The 16460-nt window shown below is 50.3% G+C and overlaps 1 protein-coding gene across 2 annotated transcripts in view; it reads right to left on the reverse strand.

Moving 5' to 3' along the window:
* Positions 1-16460, reverse strand: part of LOC140390363 (CD166 antigen-like) — a 68524-nt gene that overhangs the window by 44897 nt on the left and 7167 nt on the right. Inside the window, exon 1 of one of the 2 annotated variants that reach the window (XM_072475472.1) lies at positions 4410-4471. The exons of the other annotated variant lie outside the window; for it this stretch is intronic. The gene's annotated coding sequence lies outside the window, so the exon portion shown is untranslated. Of the gene's footprint in view, positions 1-4409; positions 4472-16460 lie in introns of those variants that run through there. 2 annotated transcript variants of the gene reach the window in all.

Here is a 16460-nt window from a genome sequence, read left to right on the forward strand (position 1 = left end):
TGGCAATAATATTAGGGGCAGCACGGTAGCATAGTGGTTAGCACAATTGCTTCACAGCTCCAGGGTCCCAGGTTCGATTCCGGCTTGGGTCACTGTCTGTGCGGAGTCTGCACATCCTCCCCGTGTGTGCGTGGGTTTCCTCCGGGTGCTCCGGTTTCCTCCTACAGTCCAAAGATGTGCAGGTTAGGTGGATTGGCCATGCTAAATTGCCCTTAGTGTCCAAAATTGCCCTTAGTGTTGGGTGGGGTTACTGGGTTATGGGGATAGGCTGGAGGTGTGGACCTTGGGTAGGGTGCTCTTTCCAGGAGCCGGTGCAGACTCGATGGGCCGAATGGCTTCCTTCCGCACTGTAAATTCGATGAAATTCTATGATTCCTACTTATCACTCCCAAGCCTAAATATTGTCCAGGTCTTGCTGCATCCGGATGTGGACTCCTTCAGTATCTGAGGAGGTGCTGAACATTGTGCCATCATCAGTGAACATCCCCCACTTCTGACTGTGTGAGGGAAGGGAGATCATTGATGAAGCAGCTGAAGGTGGTTGGGCCTAGGACACTACCCTGAGGAACTCCTGCAGTGATGTCCTGGAACTGAGATGACTCACCTCCAACCACCACAACCATCTTCCTTTGTGCTAGGTATGAATCAAACCCCTCAAATCCTTTTGCCCCATTCCCACTGGCTTCAGTTTTGCTTGAGCTCCCTGAAGCCACACTCGGTCAATTGTTGCCTGGATGCCAATTGCCAGTCGCTGTTATCTCACCTCGCAAGTTCAGCTCCTTCACCCATGTTTGAGCCAAGGCTGTAATGAGGTCAGGAGCTAAGTGGCCCCGACAAAACCTAAACCAAACAGATCAATAGCTGGTTATTGCTGAGCACATGCCGCTCGATCGTCGGTCACGGTGAAAATTCTACATCCATGATCAAAGATTTTATAGCCGAGCACCTGGAAAACAATGACAGTCAACATGGATTTATGATAGGGAAATCATGTTTGACAAATCTACTGAAATCCGTTGAGGATTTGCCCAATAGAGTTGACAAGGGGGAGCCAGTGGATGTGGTTTATTTGGACTTTCAGAAAGCTTTTGACTAAATTCCACATAAGCATGAGCATGTCGAATCAAAGCGCATGGGATTAGGGGGAGTGTATTGAGAGAGATAGAAAACTGGTTGGCAGACAGGAAACAAAGAGTAGGAATAAACGGGTCTTTTTCCAACTGGCAAGGGTACCGAAGGGACTGGTGCTGGGACTCCAGCTATTCACAATACATATTAATGATTTAGATGAAGGAACTAAATGTAATATCTCCACATTTGCAGATCACACAAAGCTGGGTGGATGGGTAAGCTGTGAAGGGAATGGAGAGATACTTCAGTGTGATTTGGACAAGCTGAGCTTGTGGGCAAATGCATTTTTATGTGGATAAACATGAGGTTATCAAGTTTGGTAGCAAATACGGAACAGCAGGCTATAGTTTTGAGAGAAGAATGTGCAACGAGACCTGGGTGTCCTTGTTAAAGGTAATCATGTAGGTGCAGCAGGCGGGGAAGAAGACTCATGGCGAGAGGATTCGAATACAGGAGCAGGGATGTCTTGCTACAATATACACGGCCTTGGTGAGACCACACCCGGAATATTGAGTGCAGTTTTAGACTCCTTATCTGAGGAAGGATGATCTTGATTTAGAAGGAGTGCAGCGAAGGTTTACTGGACTGATTCCAGGGATGGTGGTGGGACTGATGTATGAGGAGAGGTTGAGTCGTTCAGGATTATATTCGCTGGAGTTCGGAAGAATGAGGGGGGGTCTCATACAAACCTATAAAATTCTAATATGATTCAACAGGACAGATACAAGAAGAACGCTACTGATAGTGGGGAAGCCCCGTGCTACAGCCACCACCTGAGGATACGGGGTAGACCATTTAGGACTGGGATGAGGAGAAAGTTCTTCATCCAGAGAATGGTGAGCCTGTGGAATTCACTGCCACAGGAAGCAGCTGAGGCCAAAATTTTGTATATTTTCAACAAGGAGTTAGATATAGCTCAAAGAATGGGGGTGGGGGGGTGGGATGTGGAGAAATTGGAACAAGCTATTTTCTTTTTAGCAAATATTTTATTGAGGCATTTATAAATGTAACAATTTTAAACATCAGGGGCGTCATTCTCCAACCCGATGGCCGTTGGTCGCCGTGAATCCCGCCCCCGCCGGTTGCCGAAGTCTCCGGTACCGGAGATTGGGCAGGGGCGGGAATCACGCCGCGCCGGTTGGCGGGCCCCCCCCCGCTCAATTCTCCGGCCCGGATGGGCTGAAGTCCCGCCGAGAAATTGCCTGTCCCGCCGGCGAAAATTAAAGTAGGTTTTTACTGGCGGGACAAGGCAGCGTGGGCGGGCTCCGGGGTCCTGGGGGGCGGGGGGGGGGCGCGGGGCGATCTGACCCCGGGGAGTGCCCCCACGGTGGCCTGGCCCGCGATCGGGGCCCACCGATCCGCAGGCGGGCCTGTGCCGTGGGGGCACTCTTTCCCTTCCGCCTCCGCCACGGCCTCCACCATGGCGGAGGCGGAAGAGACTCTCCCCACTGCGCATGCGCGGGAAACTTTCAGCGGCCGCTGACGCTCCCGCGCATGTGCCGCCCGCAGATGTCATTTCCGCGCCAGCTGGCTGGGCAACAAACGCCGTTTCCGCCAGCTGGCGGGGCGGAAATTCCTCCGGCGTCGGCCTAGCCCCTCAATGTCGGGGCTCGGCCCCCAAAGATGCGGAGCATTCCGCAAATTTGGGGCGGCGCGATGCCCGTCTGATTGGCGCCGTTTTGGGCGCCAGTCGGCGGACATCCCGCCGTTGGGGGAGAATTTCGCCCCAGAGGCGGGATTCTCCCGAATCGGTGCGATGGCCTGACACCGGTGTAAAAAACGGTGCGAACCACTCTGGTGTCGGGCCGACCGGAAGTTGCGGAATTCTCCGCACTTCCAGGGCTAGGCCGCGCCGTAGGGGTTGGCGCCGTGCCAGCTGGTGGCGAAGGGACTGCGCGAGTCAGCGCATGCACAGAACCGCCGCTGTGGTTCAGAGCATGCACAGACCGGCCAGCGTATTCTGGCGCATGCGCGGGAGGGGGTGTCTCCTCCGCGCCGGCCATGGCGGAGCCCTACAGGGGCCGGCAGGGAAGGAAGAAGTGCCCCCATGGCACAGGCCCCTAGACCACCCCACCGTGTGCCCCTCCCCCCAGGGGTCAGATTCCCCCCCCCCCCCCTCCGAGGACCGCACCAGCCAACTCACCTGCCAGATCCGCCGTGTGGGACCATGTCCAATCCACGCCGGCGGGAGAGGCCAGAAACCGACGGCCGCTCGGCCCATCGGGGCCCGGAGAATTGCCTGGGGGGGGGGGGCGCTGCCTACGGCCCCCGACCGGCGTGGCGTGATCCCCGCCCCCGCCCTAAAACCGGCGCCGGAGAATGCGGCAGCCGGCGCCAGAGCAGCGGGGAGGTATTCACGCCGCTCACCCCCCCCTCCCCCGGGATTCTCCGACCCGGTTGGGGGAGGGGGGGGGGGTTCGGAGAATCCCGCCCCAGGTTTCGACAAGAACAAAACAATATAATCAACCCCCCCCACCCCAGTAACAAACCCCAATCAACATGGCCTACACAGACAGTACCACCTTCCCAACCCGTTGGTTCTGTGGTGAAAAACATCACTGTAAGGACACAAAGGGTTAATGTACATACACTACACCAAGCTAGACACTAGAGGGAACACCAGAGACATGACACACAGACAGTCAACCAATAGGTCAATAAGATAGGACACGACCAATGGGCAGTCACGATACACACAGAGGTGACACTACCACAGGAGGGCATTACACCAACCCATATAAAAGGACACATCACACATGCTCAGTCTCTTTCCAATGGAGACTCTCAGTGAGTACAGACACAGGGTTGATTGAGCATCACTCCCACCACGTGGATTGTAGCAGACTGGTTAGTCAGTCTGAGTAGCTATATCAGGATTAACAGTAGTGTGGAATCCAAGTAGGAGAATTGTTAACAGTAATAAATGTGTTAAAGCTATCTCCAAGTCTGAACCTTCCTTTGTCTGAACCTTCTCCAAGTCTGAACCTTCCTTTGTCAGAGTGCACATCAAGGAAGCAGCTTATGCTACGACAAGAGCAAAACAAAACATGTTCCAGGAGTGAACTGTTAAAGCCATATAGTTTCAACTCAGCGAACAGTGACAACCAGCAACAACAGCCAGGCAAGATGATGTTCGGGATTCCGGTTCCACAGCGGCTCAGGTGCCACAGAAATCCCAGTGAAAACTGGCGTTGGTCCCGGCAGAGATTCGAGATCTACCTGGTAGCGTCTGACCTAGATGGCGTGGCGGATGCAGAAAAAATAAAGCTTCTACTTACCATCGCGGTCCAGAAGCAGGTGAAATCTTCCAGACCTTCAAATACTCAAGAGCGACTACCAGGCAGTCCTGACAAATTCCAAGAATTCTGCGAGGAACATACAAGAAGAAAAGGTATAAGAGGCGCCAAAACTCACCGCGAGGTAGGCTTGCAGCAATGAACGGCAGTTTTGAATTGCAGCCATCTTGGAAAAGGTGCTGCACGTGTGCAGTTGCGCGAAGAGCGCACAGAGCGAGAAGCCGCGCATGCGCAATTGAGAACAAGGCCCAAGTAAAGGAACAGTGATCTGCGCATGCGCAATCGCTTCCTACGCACTACGTCACACGCGTCGTGACGTCAGAGGCCCCGGACCACGCTCACTAAAATGGGGAAATGTCCCAAAACACAGAAAAAAAATTTAAAGCCGTAAAACCAGATTCTTTCACCTGGAACGACAGCACAATACCTGAAATACGACCAGTAGCTGAAAGTAACCTCCGCAGAACCCTGCAACAAGCAGTTAGCACCACCCAAAGAGATGATGCGGTCCTTGAAGACTATGACTCAGACCTTGAATTCTTCTTTGGACATCGCGAGCCCAATGCCAGCTCCGACACAAAACGTGATGATATGGTCTTGGAAGACAACGACTCAGACAAAGCTTTCACCTTGGGAGGCTACCCCAGTACCAAATCTGAACCACAACTAGACGTATTGCACATTGACGACCCCGACGAGGAGTTCTTCGGATTTGAGGATCTTCAGCCCAGCAGATATGACATCCCGACTCGTGAGTGCAGGATTATGCTGCGGCCTAACATCATGAGACAGAGAGCGGTACAAGCCCGCAGACAGCGGCCTGCTGCCACACAGAGAGCGGTCCACGCACCGCGAAGGGTCCCCGACTCCAAACAGAGAGTGGTCCACGCACCATGAAGAGTCCCAGCCTCCACACAGAAAGCGATGAAAGACTCCACAACGAGATAACTGCACGTCTCCACACAAGAAGTGACTCCAGTGACACAAGCCTCCACGGTGAACTCGTGGACAGACTCCACGATAGAAGCAACGCAAGACTCCACAGCGTAGTCCTTGCATGAACAAGAAGTGACTCGAGTGACACAAGCCTCCACAGCGAGCTCGTGGACAGACTCCACAATAGAATCAACGCAAGACTCCAAAGCGCAGTCCTTGCATGAACAAGACCATGAGGGTCTAGCAACCTTCTCTGAGCAACCAGCAGCAGACAATGCAAGTCTACCATGCTCCAGTGAACAAGAAGAAGACTCTGTCAGTCTACCACGCTCAAGTGTACAGCAAGCAGACTATGACAGTCTACCACGCTCCAGTGAACAAGAAGAAGACTCTGACAGTCTGCCACGCTCAAGTGTACAGCAAACAGACTATGACAGTCCACCCAGATTATTTGAGTCACCAGAAGAAGACTCTGACGGTCTACCCAGCTCAAGTGAACGACAAGAAGACACTGAGGCTCTACCCACTGTATGTGAGACAAGTGACGACGGCATCCCACTTCCCATACCAGATGTGCAACGTGACAGACCTCAGCTAGTGTGTACAGAGGCACTCGACAATCACAGTGAGACTACTGGTGACACCACGTTACTTCAAACCTCATTCGCTCGAGCCTCTCCACAAGCAAATGCATTCCTGAAAGCAGTGACTCCGGACGGGGAGCATTAAGAAACCTCAGAAGATGCAAGTGAACCTGAAATGATTCCGGACGGGAAGCATCAAGAAACCAAAGCTGATTCAGGTGAACCAGAAAGGGCTCCAGACGGGGAGCATCGACAAACCAAAACTGACTCAGGTGAAACAGACCAGACCCCAGACAGGGAGAATCGACAAGCCAAAGCTGATTCAAGTAAGCCGGACATGGCTCCAGACGGGGAGCGCCGCAAACTCAGTGTCGGCACGCTCAAGGAAACAGCAGATGCCACAAAGGACGCTGACACGAGTAACTGTGTGAAGGACTCGTATTATCCACAGTGTGGTCCTTGAGCGCAGCAAACGCGGCAACAAAACCCAACAAAACAACAACAACATCAAAGACAATAGCAAGAAGCGTACCAAAGGCAACAACGTCGACAACAAGCACGACAAAAACAACACCAATGGAACTACGACTGGTACGACATGGTACAACTCTGCAAATGAGGGACACTGTTCCTGCTCAGCTCAGTACAATGACATGCCATGGCAGGACGATGCATCTTACCAATTCACTTTTGCTGCACTAACAACAGGCAACCTGGCTTTCAGGACAGATGCCATCAAGAATTACCACCACAAGCATCGAAAGAAAGAAAAAAAGAGTCCAAATCCGACAACGAAGTGATTTGACCACTTCTCAGTTCCTTCAGCACAGGGACACTGATGGCGTTTACAATGCAATGCCGCCATCAACATCACCAACTCACCAACCAAACAAGAAAGCCACTCGACTATAATAATTAATGAACTTTGGACTCATCCATATGATTTGGACTTATTGTTTAATGATCACTGTTATCATAACTTGTACAGAGTATCACTCATCTACCTAGTTTGTTCAATTTTCTTTAACACTGCACAGAAAATAAGTAACACGAAAAAACGGGGGATGTGGTGATATACATCACTGTAAGTAAACAAAGGGTTAATGTACATACACTACACCTAGCTAGACACTAGAGGGAACACCAGACAGTCAACCAATAGGTCAGTAAGATAGGACACGACCAATGGGCAGTTACAATACACACAGAGGTGACACTACCACAGGGGGGCATTACACCAACCCATATAAAAGGACACATCACACATGCTCAGTTTCTTTCCAGTGGAGACTCTCAGTGAGTACAGACACAGGGTTGATTGAGCATCACTCCCACCACGTGGATTGTAGCAGACTGGTTAGTCAGTCCTGAGTAGCTACAGTAGTGTGCAATCCAAGTAGGAGAATTGTTAACAGTAATAAATGTGTTAAAGCTATCTCCAAGTCTGAACCTTCCTTTGTCTGAACCTTCTCCAAGTCTGAACCTTCCTTTGTCAGAGTGCATATCAAGGAAGCAGCTTATGTTACGACAAGAGCATAACAAAACAGGTTCTCCTGCCCTTACTTGCCCCCCCTCCCCATGCCTCCCTTTCCCCCCACTGCTGACATCCTAATTTTATTTTTCTCGAAGAAGTCGATGAACAGCTGCCACCTCTGGGTGAACCCCTACATCGATCCCCTCATGCAAATGTAATTTTCTCGAGTCTGAGAAACCCCACCATGTCGCTAATCCACACACCCGACTTTGGGGGTTCCGAGTCCCTACATCCTAGTAGGATCCGTCTGCAACAAGCTATTGAGTTGGATGATCAGCCATGATCAAAATGAATGGTCGAAGGGCCGAATAGCCTATTCCTGCTTCTATTTCCTCTGCCTCCATAGCCCATTTTGTCATTCAATGCGATTTTAGCTGATCTTTATATCTCCAATCCATTTATCCTTGGTTCTGCATCCCTTAACCCCCTTACCCAACAAAAATCTATTAACCACACCTTGAAGTTAGATAGTCAACCTCCACATCCAGCACAAGGTGACACTCCATTGGTGGAGCCATCATCTTTTGGCCCCATTTACCCATTCAGTTGGGCATCAAGGATCCTTTGATACTCTTCAAAGGACTTTGCGCAAAGTCCGAGCCTACCTCGAAAACACGACCGGGTCACTGATCTCGCTGGCGGATTCTCGTTACGTGCCATATCCGTTCGACCACATGACAACAGTCTTCAGGCAGAAACAAATTGATTACGGAGTCCTTTGGGAAACTCCGAGTTGTTAGAGGTGTTGCTCAAGTTTTGGTTTCCCATTCCCCAGAAGTGTACAGGTTTACTGCAAAGTTTCACAATGTGTAACTGGATGCCCGTAAACATGATAACGTCTGCTTGCTGGCACTTGTCCCTTACATTCAATATAATGAAGGCAAGGGGCTCGCCACCATTTTAACCTCCTCCCATTTTGTAAAGATGCTGCGGATCCTCACCCCCATTCCCCGCCCCGTAACAGAAAGCTTGTTTTTTTGCATAAAGAAATTAGGTATACAACTAAAATAATCTATTGCTTAATTAGTTATACAATTAAAACTGTCTATTGTTTAATTAGTTATACAATTAAACAATCTAGTGTTCAATTGCATAACTAACAAGTGAAACTTGTTGAAGTATGAAAGCAAATCATGGAATTATATATAAGATCCTGAGGGGTATTGACAGGGTGGATGTGGAAAGAATGTTTCCTCTTGTGGGAGCACCGGGAACGCGGGGGTCACTGTTTAAAAGTAGGGGGGCATTCATTTAAGATAGAGATGAGGAGAATTTCTTTCTCTCAGAGGGTTGTGAGTCTCTGGTATTCTCCTCTTGAAACGGCAGTGGAAGCAGAGTCTGAATATTTTTAAGAGAGGGGTGGATAGATTCTCGGAAAGCAATAGGGTGACAGGTTATCTATGGTGGGGGGATAGGCGGGTTGCAAATTTGAGGTTACTATCTGACCAGCCACGATCTTATTAAACGGCGGAGCAGGCTCGAGGGGCCGAATGGCCGACTTGTGCTCCTTGTTTGTATCATGCTTGACAAATCTGTTGGAATTCTTTGACGAGGTAACCAGTACAGTCGACAAGGGGGAGCCAGTCGATGTGGTATATTTGGACTTTCAGAAGGCGTTTGACAAAGTCCCGCAGAAGAGATTATTGTGCAAAATTAAAGCGACAATGGGATTGGGGGAAATGTATTGAGGTGGATAGAATACTGGTTGGCAGAGAGGAAACAAAGAGTAGGGATTAATGGGTTCTTTTCAAATTGGCAGGCAGTAACTAGTGAGGTACCACAGGGATTGGTGCTGGGATCCCAGCTATTCACAATATATACTCATGATTTGGATGAGGGAACAAAATGTAACATCTCAAGTTTGCAGATGATACCAAGTTAGGTGGGAGGGTGAATTGTGACCAGGATGCAGGGATCCTACAGCATGATCTGGACAGGCTGGGCGAGTGGGCAAATCAATGGCAGATGCAATATAATTTGGGTAAGTGTGAGGTTATTCACTTTGGAAGCAAAAAAAAAAATTACTACCTGAATGGTTGTAAATTGGGAGAGGGGGGTGTGCAGCGGGACCTGGGTGTCCTTGTGCACCATTCGCTGAAGGTAAGCATGCAGGTGCAGCAGGCGGTAAAGAAGGCTAATGGTATGTGGGCCTTCATTGCAATAGATTTCGAGTATAGAAGCAGAGATGTGTTGCTGCAATTGTACAGGGCCTTGGTGAGGCCACACCTGGAGTATTGTGTGCAGTTTTGGTCTCCTTCTCTGAGGAAGGATGTGCTTGCTCTCGAGGGAGTGCAGCGAAGGTTTACCAGGGATGGCGGGACTGTCATATGAGGAGAGATTGACTAGGTCGGGATTGTTCTCGCTGGAGTTCAAAAGAATGAGGAGGGATCTCATAAAGACTTAGAAATTCCAACAGCACTAGACAGGGTCGATGCAGGGAAGATGTTACCAATGATGGGTGTGTCCAGAACCAGGGGTCACAGTCTGAGGATTCAGGGTAAACCATTTCGGACAGAGATAAGGAGACACCTTTTCACCCAGAGAGTGGTGAGCCTGCGGAATTCATTACCTCAGGAAGTAGTTAATGCCAAAATTTTGAATATATTCAAGAGGGGGCTGGATATAGCACTTGGGGAGAATGGGATCAAAGGCTATGGGGAGGAAGCAGGATTCGGCTATTGAGTTGGATGATCAGCCATGATCGTGATGAATGGCGGAGCAGGCTCGAAGGGCCAAAAGGCCTCCTCCTGCTCCTATCTTCTATGTACCTATGCATGAAATCTAAAGAACGGAAGCAAGGCCATTCATCTCTTCGTATCTGTTCCGACAGACAAGTCATCACCCAGCCTCATCCCACTTTCCAGCTCTTGGTCTGTAACTTCGTCGTTGATGGTTCTTCAAGAACGTGGTGCTTGAGTAGCTTCTGCTGGGTAACAAATTTGCAAAAATTCGGAGATGTCAGCGACAAAAAAAAAGTTCACGGCTAAGCGGGAAGTTAAAAAGAACATTGCATGCAGAGCCCCAATTTCATAAAGGGGACATTGCTCACCGAAAATAAACAGGGAGACTGTAAACCAGGAGCTGCAAAATTATCAAGCGGCATGAAATAGTTCCCCGCAGAAATGGTTAACCGAAAGCTGAAAATATTTTTCTTTGCTTTGTAAAATAGTTTTAGAATTATATGCGCAACACTGTACACAAAGAACTATTAAACAGCAATTTTCAGACTGAGGTAGGATATGGTGAACCAAATGTCCTGCCTGTTAGAAACTGCTGCCCTCTGCAGGTGGAGGCCTGCAATTACCTCGGTTTCATGCTTTCCCATTTCTCCTGATGCCTGCACCTACAGCGGGATGCGGTTCGTTCTGGAGTCACAAGACTGGTTTCCCTCCAGGCGCGTCGCATTTGAGGGCACTGGCATTACCGCGTGCGGTTTGGTCTGCTCGGGCCACTATCCAGCAAAGGAAGAGGGTGAAACAGCAACTTCACCCGCCTGGACAGGCCTGCCAACCTAATTTCCCACCGCTAACAACGGGTTGGAACTTCGGATCTCCCTCGGGGCAATGGCTGCTTTGCTGAGCTGAAGAGGAGACAGAATCGAGCCTGTGTAGCTGTGGCTTTGCCATATGATTTGAGGAAAGACCTTTTTTACTCAGAGGGTGATGGCGGTCTGGAATGCACTGTCTGGGAGGGTGGTAGAGGCGGGATGCTTCACATCCTTTAAAAAGTACCTGGATGGGCACGTGGCACGTCATAACATTCAAGACCATGGGTGAAGTGCTGGTACATGGGATTAAGTAGGCAGGTAGGCAGGTCAGGTGTTTTTAATGCATCGGTGCAGAGTTGATGGGCCTCTTTTGCACTGTATTATTCTGCGATATGGAGGGGCAAGGGTAAAGGGACAAACACAGTCTTTTAAGAAGGGAATTTTTAAATAGATAAATGATCACTAAGTTCTTGTAAGACCCGACAACACTCAGGCTTAGGCTAACAAGTGGCAAGTGACATTCTCGCCACACAAATGCCAGGCACTGACCATCCAGAGATGTGCGGGTTAGGTGGATTGGCCATGATAAATTGCCCTTTAAGTGCCCAAAATTGCCCTTAGTGTTGGGAGGGGTTACTGGGTTATGGGGATAGGGTGGAGGTGTTGACCTTGGGTCGGGTGCTCTTTCCAAGAGCCGGTGCAGACTCGATGGGCCGAATGGCCTCCTTCTGCACTGTAAATTCTAATTCTAATTCTATCTCCAACAAGAAAGGAGATAACCATCATTCCTTGACGTTCAATGTCATTCCGATCACTGAAATTCCCCACTATCCAGGAGGGTGGGGTTACCACTGACCAGTAACTGAACTGGGCAAACCATACAAATACTGTGGCTACAAGAGCAGGTCAAAGGCTAGGAATTCTGTGGTGAGTAACTCATCTCCCAAAAGCCTGTCCGCCATTTGCAAGGTGCAAATGGAATATTTTCCATTTACTTGGATGAGTGCAGCTCCAACAACACTCCAGAAGCTCGACAGCATCCAGGACAAAGCAGCTCGTTGATTAGCTGCCTGAAACATTCATCCCCTCCACCACTGGTGAATAGTGGCAGCCGTGTGTACCATCTACAAGCTGCTCTCCGGTAACTCATCCAGCCTCCTTCGACAGTACATTCCAAACCTGCAACCGTTACTATCTAGAAGGACAAGGCCAACAGGCACTGTAGTGTTGGGTGTTCTGGCCTACAAACAGATGAACACGGCTGGAGATGGTGTAACTCTATTTTTTTTTTTAAATAAATATTTTATTGAAAATTTTTGGTCAACCAACACAGTACATTGTGCATCCTTTACACAACATTATAACAATACAGATAATAATGACCTTTTTTATATAAACAAAAAAAAACAAAAAACAACAAATAAATAAATATTAAATAACAAAAATGAAAACTAGCCCTAATTGGCAACTGCCTTGTCACAGGCTACACCCCCCCGCCCCCCCCCCCCCCCCCCCCCCCATCCCTCCCCCTCCCCCCCCCCCCTAAATCCTGGGCTGCTGCTGCTGCCTTCTTTTTTTCCCCCATCTATCTTTCCGCAAGATATTCGACGAACGGTTGCCACCGCCTGGTGAACCCTTGAGCCGACCCCCTTAGGACGAACTTAATCCGCTCTAGCTTTATGAACCCCGCCATGTCATTTATCCAGGTCTCCACCCCCGGGGGCTTGGCTTCTTTCCACATTAGCAATATCCTGCGCCGGGCTACTAGGGACGCAAAGGCCAAAACATCGGCCTCTCTCGCCTCCTGCACTCCCGGCTCTTGTGCAACCCCAAATATAGCCAGCCCCCAGCTTGGTTCGACCCGGACTCCTACTACTTTTGAAAGCGCCTTTGTCACCCCCACCCAAAACTCCTGTAGTGCCGGGCATGTCCAAAACATATGGGTATGTATCGCTGGGCTTCTCGAGCACCTCGCACACCTATCCTCCACCCCAAAAAATTTACTGAGCCATGTTCCAGTCATATGTGCCCTGTGTAATACCTTAAACTGAATCAGGCTTAGCCTGGCACACGAGGACGACGAGTTTACCCTGTTTAGGGCATCTGCCCACAGCCCCTCCTCGATCTCCTCCCCTAGCTCTTCTTCCCATTTCCCTTTTAGTTCATCCACCATAGTCTCCCCTTCGTCCCTCATTTCCCTATATATATCCGACACCTTACCATCCCCCACCCATTTCTTTGAGATGACTCTGTCCTGCACCTCTTGTGTCGGGAGCTGCGGGAATTCCCTCACCTGTTGCCTCGCAAAAGCCCTCAATTGCATGTACCTGAATGCATTCCCTTGGGGCAACCCATATTTCTCGGTCAGCGCTCCCAGACTAGCGAACTTCCCATCCACAAACAGATCTTTCAGTTGCGTTATTCCTGCTCTTTGCCACATTCCATATCCCCCATCCATTCCCCCTGGGGCAAACCTATGATTGTTTCTTATCGGGGACCCCCCCAATGCTCCGGTCTTTCCCCTATGTCGTCTCCACTGTCCCCAAATCTTCAGTGTAGCTACCACCACCGGACTCGTGGTATAGTTCCTCGGTGAGAACGGCAATGGGGCTGTCACCATAGCCTGCAGGCTGGTCCCCTTACAGGACGCCCTCTCTAATCTCTTCCACGCCGCTCCCTCCTCCTCTCCCATCCACTTACTCACCATTGAAATATTAGCGGCCCAATAGTACTCACTTAGGCTCGGTAGTGCCAGCCCCCCCCTATCCCTACTACGCTGTAAGAATCCCTTCCTCACTCTCGGAGTCTTCCCGGCCCAAACAAAACCCATGATGCTCTTTTCTATCCTTTTAAAAAAAGCCTTCGTGATCACCACCGGGAGACACTGAAACACAAAGAGGAATCTCGGGAGGACCACCATCTTAACCGCCTGCACCCTCCCTGCCATTGACAGTGCTACCATATCCCATCTCTTGAAATCTTCCTCCATCTGTTCCACCAACCGCGTTAAATTTAGCCTGTGCAATGTGCCCCAATTCTTAGCTATCTGGATCCCCAGGTAACGAAAGTCTCTTGTTACCTTCCTCAACGGTAGGTCTTCTATTTCTCTACTCTGCTCCCCTGGATGCACCACAAACAGCTCACTCTTCCCCATGTTCAATTTATACCCTGAAAAATCCCCAAACTCCCCAAGTATCCGCATTATTTCTGGCATCCCCTCTGCCGGATCCGCCACATATAGTAGCAGATCATCCGCATATAAAGATACCCGGTGTTCTTCTCCTCCCCTAAGTATTCCCCTCCATCTCCTGGAACCTCTCAGTGCTATCGCCAGGGGCTCGATCGCCAGTGCAAGCAGTAATGGGGACAGAGGACATCCCTGCCTTGTCCCTCTATGGAGCCGAAAATATGCCGATCCCCGTCCATTCGTGACCACACTCGCCACTGGGGCCCTATACAGTAGCTGCACCCATCTAACATACCCCTCTCCAAAACCAAATCTCCTCAACACCTCCCACAAATAATCCCATTCCACTCTATCAAATGCTTTCTCGGCATCCATCGCCACTACTATCTCCGTTTCACCCTCTGGTGGGGCCATCATCATTACCCCTAACAGCCTCCGTATATTCGTGTTCAGCTGTCTCCCCTTCACAAACCCAGTTTGGTCCTCGTGAACCACCCCCGGGACACATTCCTCTATTCTCATTGCCATTACCTTGGCCAGGACCTTGGCATCCACATTTAGGAGGGAAATTGGTCTGTAGGACCCGCATTGTAGCGGGTCCTTTTCCTTCTTTAAGAGAAGCGATATCGTTGCTTCAGACATAGTCGGGGGCAGTTGTCCCCTTTCCTTTGCCTCGTTAAAGGTCCTCGTCAGTACCGGGGCGAGCAAGTCCAAATATGTTCTGTAAAATTCAACTGGGAATCCGTCCGGTCCCGGGGCCTTTCCCGTCTGCATGTTCCTAATTCCTTTCACCACTTCTTCTACCATGATCTGTGCTCCCAGTCCCACTCTTTCCTGCTCTTCCACCTTGGGAATTTCCAGCCGATCCAAAAAATCCATCATTCTCTCCCTCCCATCCGGGGGTTGAGCTTCATACAATTTTTTATAAAATGTCTTGAACACTTCATTCACTCTCTCCGCTCCCCGCTCCATCTCTCCTTCCTCATCCCTCACTCCCCCTATTTCTCTCGCTGCTCCCCTTTTCCTCAATTGGTGCGCCAGCAATCTGCTCGCCTTCTCCCCATATTCATACTGGATACCCTGCGCCTTCCTCCATTGTGCCTCTGCAGTGCCTGTAGTCAGCAAGTCAAATTCCACATGCAGCCTTTGCCTTTCCCTGTACAGTCCCTCCTCCGGTGCTTCCGCATATTGTCTGTCCACCCTCAAAAGTTCTTGCAGCAACCGCTCCCGTTCCTTACTCTCCTGCTTCCCTTTATGTGCCCTTATTGATATCAGTTCCCCCCTAACCACCGCCTTCAACGCCTCCCAGACCACTCCCACCTGAACCTCCCCATTGTCATTGAGTTCCAAGTACTTTTCAATACATCCCCTCACCCTTAGGCACACCCCCTCATCCGCCATTAGTCCCATGTCCATTCTCCAGGGTGGGCGCCCTCCTGTTTCCTCCCCTATCTCCAAGTCTACCCAGTGTGGGGCATGATCCGAAATGGCTATAGCCGTATATTCCGTTCCCCTCACCTTCGGGATCAATGCCCTACCCAACACAAAAAAGTCTATGCGCGAATAGACTTTATGGACATAGGAGAAAAACGAGAACTCCTTACTCCTAGGTCTACTGAATCTCCACGGGTCCACACCTCCCATCTGCTCCATAAAATCCTTAAGCACCTTGGCTGCTGCCGGCCTCCTACCAGTCCTGGACTTCGACCTATCCAGCCCTGGTTCCAACACCGTGTTAAAGTCTCCCCCCATTATCAGCTTTCCCGTCTCTAGGTCCGGGATGCGTCCTAGCATTCGCCTCATAAAGTTGGCATCATCCCAGTTCGGGGCATACACGTTTACCAAAACCACCATCTCTCCCTGTAATTTGCCACTCACCATCACGTATCTGCCCCCGTTATCCGCCACTATAGTCTTTGCCTCGAACATTACCCGCTTCCCCACTAATATAGCCACCCCCCTGTTTTTCGCATCCAGCCCCGAATGGAACACCTGCCCCACCCATCCTTTGAGCAGCCTAACCTGGTCTATCAGTTTCAGGTGCGTTTCCTGTAACATAACCACATCTGCTTTAAGTTTCTTAAGGTGTGCGAGTACTCGTGCCCTCTTTATCGGCCCGTTGAGCCCTCTCACGTTCCACGTGATCAACCGAGTTGGGGGGCTTCCCACCCCCCCCCCCCCCCCCCCCCCCCCCCTTTGCCGGTTAGCCATTATCTTTTTCCAGCTTCTCACCCAGTTCCCACGCAGCTGTATCTCCCCCAGGCGGTGCCCCCCCGCCCATCCTCTCCCGTACCCACTCCCCCCT

This window comes from Scyliorhinus torazame, chromosome 14 (genome assembly GCF_047496885.1).
Source record: "Scyliorhinus torazame isolate Kashiwa2021f chromosome 14, sScyTor2.1, whole genome shotgun sequence".
Taxonomy (NCBI): domain Eukaryota; kingdom Metazoa; phylum Chordata; class Chondrichthyes; order Carcharhiniformes; family Scyliorhinidae; genus Scyliorhinus; species Scyliorhinus torazame.